Below are 5,000 nucleotides of genomic sequence, written 5' to 3'. Positions count from 1 at the left end.
CACCACGGCCCGCTCGGAGCCGGGTAGACCGTGCCGACCTAGTCGAGCCGCATAGGCAGCGACCCCTAGCCGCCGCCGCCGAGCACCACGGCCCGCTCGGAGCCGGGTAGACCGTGCCGACCTAGTCGAGCCGCATAGGCAGCGACCCCTAGCCGCCGCCGCCGAGCACCACGGCCCGCTCGGAGCCGGGTAGACCGTGCCGACCTAGTCGAGCCGCATAGGCAGCGACCCCTAGCCGCCGCCGCCGAGCACCACGGCCCGCTCGGAGCCGGGTAGACCGTGCCGACCTAGTCGAGCCGCATAGGCAGCGACCCCTAACCGCCGCCGCCGAGCACCACGGCCCGCTCGGAGCCGGGTAGACCGTGCCGACCTAGTCGAGCCGCATAGGCAGCGACCCCTACCCACCGCCGCCGAGCACCACGGCCCGCTCGGAGCCGGGTAGACCGTGCCGACCTAGTCGAGCCGCATGGGCAGCGACGCCTAGCCGCCGAAGCCGTGCCCCCCCCCCTTGCTCCCCGCCCCCCCCCCCTTCTTCCCCCCCCGGAGACGCTCGGAGCCGGGTACACAGTGCCGGCGCAGCGGAGCAGCCACAAGAGCGGCACTTGGCCACTTCCGCGGAACGTCCGAGCCGAGCTGAGTCCGCCTGGAGAGGCTGGACCGTGCCGCCGCGGCTCAGATCGCCCGACTCCGCCCAGGAGCGTCCGAGCCGAGCGGAACCCGCCGGGAGCGGTTGGACCGTGCCGGCGCACTCGAGCCGCCGCGGCTCAGATCGCCGGACGCCGCCGAGGAACGTCCGAGCCGAGCGGAGCCCGCCGGGAGAGGCTGGACCGTGCCGGCGCACCCGAGCCTCCGCGGCTGAGACCCCCCGGACGCCGCCGCGGAACGTCCGAGCCAAGCCGAGCCCGCCGAGAGCGGTGTGACCGTGCCGGCGCACTCGAGCCGCCGCGGCTCAGATCGCCCGACTCCGCCCAGGAGCGTCCGAGCCGAGCGGAACCCGCCGGGAGCGGTTGGACCGTGCCGGCGCACTCGAGCCGCCGCGGCTCAGATCGCCGGACGCCGACGAGGAAAGTCCGTGCCGAGCGGAGCCCGCAGGGAGGGGCTGTGCAGTGCCGGCGCACTCGAGCCGCCGCGGCTGAGACCCCCCCGGACACCACCGAGGAACGTCCGAACCGAACGGAGCCCGCCGGGAGAGGCTGGACCGTGCCGGCGCACACGAGCCTCCGCGCTGGCCAGCGGTCGCTGCATGTCCGGCTCGAGTTGGTCGGCACGGTCTACCCGGCTCCGAGCGGACCGAAGCTCATGCGGCGGCGGCCAGGGGTCGCTGAGCGGCGGCCGGCTCACGTCGGCACGGTCTACCCTGCTCCGCCGCGGACGCTAGAGGTCGCTGACGGACGGGCTGGCAGACGTGCAGCGACACCTAGCGACCGCCGCCGAGCCCTCGCGCACGCACGGAGCAGGGTAGACCGTGCCGACCTAGTCGAGCCGCATAGGCAGCGACCTCTAGCAGCCGCCGCCGAGCACCACGGCCCGCTCGGAGCCGGGTAGACCGTGCCGACCTAGTCGAGCCGCATAGGCAGCGACCTCTAGCAGCCGCCGCCGAGCACCACGGCCCGCTCGGAGCCGGGTAGACCGTGCCGACCTAGTCGAGCCGCATAGGCAGCGACCGCTAGCAGCCGCCGCCGAGCACCACGGCCCGCTCGGAGCCGTGTAGACCGTGCCGGAGCACCGGAGGCGCCACGGAGCCGCCACTCGGCCGCAGCCGCGGAACGACCAGGGTGCACGTATGAGCCGGCCGCTGTTCGCCGGGTCGGGGCGCACCCGGGCTTCTCGGTTCGGCCTTGCTTGAAGCTGGCCGTCCCGCCACCGCCACCGCGGTTTTGCCCTTTTGTCTGCGTGTTTGTTTGTTCGTCCGTTCGTTCGTACTTTGGTCCGTTCGATTGTTTGTCCGTGCCCCCACGCGCCCTCTCGGTTTTATTATTTTCCGTTTGTTTGTTTGTTTGTTTGTTTGTTTGTTTGTTTTTCTCGTGGGTTCTTCTTTGCTTTCCCCTTTTTTAGATTTTGGAAAAGCCGCCCCGCCCCCCCCGCCTCCCCGGCTCTGCAGGAAGAGCGTGGGCGCGTGCGCGGGCCCCGCCCACCAAGGTCCGTTCGGGCCGGATATCCGGACTGCGGGCAGGCCGCGTGGCGAGGGATGGCGAAAGAGCGGCGGGAAGACGGCAGCGGCGAGAGGTGGGCCGGCGGGAGGCGGCCGCGTCCCCCGCGGGGTTCGCGCCTAGCCTCTCTCCCAGCCGGCAGATGAGGTGGAACGGTACGTGGGATTTTCGGCGGGAGGAGGAGGTGGTGGCGGTGGTGGCGGTGGGGCTGGGGGGTGGCGAGGCGTTTTGGCGGGCTCCGGTCGCCGAGTCGAGCCGCCATTGGGCCGAGCCGTCAGGAGCACCCCGGCGGAAAAAGGAAAGAAAAGAAAAAAACCAAACGGGCCAATCGGGTCCAAACAAATAACCGAGCGAGTGACCGACCGACCAAACAAAAAAAAAAAAAAACAAAAACAAAGACAAACAAACAAATAGAAAAACACGGTCGCGGGCCGGTCGGGCGAGATGCGTCCGGGAGAGGGCGGGTTGTGGGCGAGGGCCGGGGTGGGGGCAGGCGGAGGCGGGCCGCCGTCGGGTACGGGTCGGGTTCCCGCTCGTGCGGTGTGGACTGGGGGGGGGGGGGGGGGGGGGAAGGTGGAAGACGGACGCGGGGCCGGGAAGATCAGGCGCCGGCCGGCAGCCAGGTCTACCCGCATACCCGCAACCCCGTCGCGGACCCCCCCATCCCTCCCCGGCCACGCAAGCGACCCCCTTCTTCGTGACAGAGGCCGGGCCGGACCTACTCACGCGCGGGCGACGAGGAGAAAGAGAAGAGAAGAGAAGAGAAGAGAAGAGAAGAGAAGAGAAGAGAAGAGAAGAGAAGAGAAGAGAAGAGAAGAGAAGAGAAGAGAAGAGAAGAGAAGAGAAGAGAAGAGAAGAGAAGAGAAGAGAAGAGAAGAGAAGAGAAGAGAAGAGAAGAGAAGAGAAGAGAAGAGAAGGGAAGGGAAGGGAAGGGAAGGGAAGGGAAGGCAGAAGTCAAAGAAAAGTAGAAGAGAAGAAGGTGTGAAAAAGTACAGATAGATCGTAAAATGTCGCGGTAAAATAAAATAAAATAAAAGTAATAAAAAGATGGGGGTGGGTCAACGGCGGAAGCGGTCGGGTCGGGTCGGGTCGGGTCGGGTCGGGTCGGGGACGAGGCTCGGCCAGAGCGGGCGCTCCGGGAGCGCGGGGAGCTCGCCCAGCGAGCCCCCCGACCTGGGGTCTCCACTTAGGGGGACGAAGGCCCGCGGCGCGACCCCGACCTCGTCGTCGGAGGCGCGCGGGCCTGCGAGGCGCCCCAGCCGCGCCCGCGCGGACGCCGCGCAACGGCGGCCGCCGGCGATTGACCGTCAAGCGACGCTCAGGCAGGCGTAGCCCCGGGAGGAACCCGGGGCCGCAAGTGCGTTCGAAGTGTCGATGATCAATGTGTCCTGCAATTCACATTAATTCTCGCAGCTAGCTGCGTTCTTCATCGACGCACGAGCCGAGTGATCCACCGCTAAGAGTTGTCTGACTTTCGGCACCGCCCCGCGCGCGCGGGGAGGCCCTCGACTTTTTCGCTCGCCTTCCACCCAGGGAAGGCGGCTCCCCCGCACCGCACCGCACCGCGGAGCGCCCCGACGCCGGGACCACCGCGGAGCGGGACGGGGCGGACGAGCGTCGCCTCCGCGAGACCGCTAACGAGCACACCATCGAAGGAGAGGAGAGAAAAACATAGCGCGACCGAACGAGAAGGGCGGGGAGCCCTCGCTCCCGACCTGGGGAAACGACCCTGTCTCGCTTCGGGGACGGACCAGGCGCCCGGCTCGGCTTCGGCCCGACAGGAGGAGCCGCGGGACGGCAACGCGCGGGACGGCACGCGCCGCCCCGGCAAAAGCCCAGCCCGACGCGCCGGACCGCTGCCGACCACCGCACGGCAGCGCGCCCGGGCCCGCCTCGGCAAAAGACCCCTCCCACAGCTGCCCCACGGGAGCCGCTCGGGCAAAAGCGCCCAAGCGCACCCCCCCGACGCCTCTCGCCTTCCGCTCCCGGTCCTCGACCTCCGGCCGCCTCCTCCTCTCTCTCGCCCTGGCGGCGCGTTCGCAGCGGACTCGCGACCGGCGGCGGGGCGGGACGGGGACGGATCTGGGAGCGGCGCCCGCTCCCCGCGCCTCAGCACGGAGACGGGCTTGCGAAACCGCCCCACGCCGGACCTCCCGCTCGCACGACCGGCGCGGCCGGCGAGGCCGAGGGCAAAGGCGGTGGGAGAGCGGCGAAGGCGGGGACGGACGAGACGGACGCGGCTCGCGACGCCGAGGGGAAGCGGCGGCGCGGACCCGGGGGAAGGGGGACGGGCGCCGAGGCGCGCCGGACGCGCGCCGGACGCACTCACCGCGCGCGCGCACGGCGGGGAGGCGACCGCGGGACGCACCGCCGCTCTCTCGCTCGCGCGGGGAGCGGCGGGCGCCGGGGCCGAGACACGCGTCTCGGCCCGCTCCGAACGCGGGGCGAGGCCGGCCGGAGCGAGCGCGCACGCGCCCGCGCCGCACCGGACTCCTCCGCTCGAGACCGACGCCGCGGAGAGGGGGGACGGGACAAACCCCTCTCCGGCCCGCACTCGGCCCAGCGTGGGGGAGGGGGGGTCGGACCAGCCGGGAGCGCGGCGGCGGACCGCGCCTCCGGTGGGCTCGCCGTGGAGAGGGGCGGAGGGGGCGCGCCGCCGCGCCCCGCGCTGAGCTCCCTCTTCCCCGCCGTCCCGCCGGAGCGCCGCCGGCCCCCCGCTGCCGGCCCTCCCTCTTTCCCTCGCCGGACGAGCCGCGGGCCGCCCGAGTCTTTAAACCTCCGCCCGGCTCCGTGGAGGCGCGGGCGCTAGGTACCTGGCCCTGGGCTGAGGGAAACGACCCCAAGGCCCCG

At 71.1% G+C, this 5,000-nt stretch overlaps 1 non-coding gene across 1 annotated transcript; it reads right to left on the bottom strand.

Moving 5' to 3' along the window:
* Positions 1-3,462: 3,462 nt before the first annotated feature.
* On the bottom strand, positions 3,463-3,615 carry LOC146755989 (5.8S ribosomal RNA). The gene has a single exon (XR_014937735.1). It is a non-coding gene; the product is annotated as a 5.8S ribosomal RNA (ribosomal RNA).
* Between the last annotated feature and the right edge of the window lie 1,385 nt (positions 3,616-5,000).

This window comes from Coturnix japonica, chromosome 28 (genome assembly GCF_054131305.1).
Source record: "Coturnix japonica strain WE chromosome 28, WE-NBRP24, whole genome shotgun sequence".
In the NCBI taxonomy this organism is placed as follows: domain Eukaryota; kingdom Metazoa; phylum Chordata; class Aves; order Galliformes; family Phasianidae; genus Coturnix; species Coturnix japonica.
This window is presented reverse-complemented; position numbering and strand designations above follow the sequence as displayed.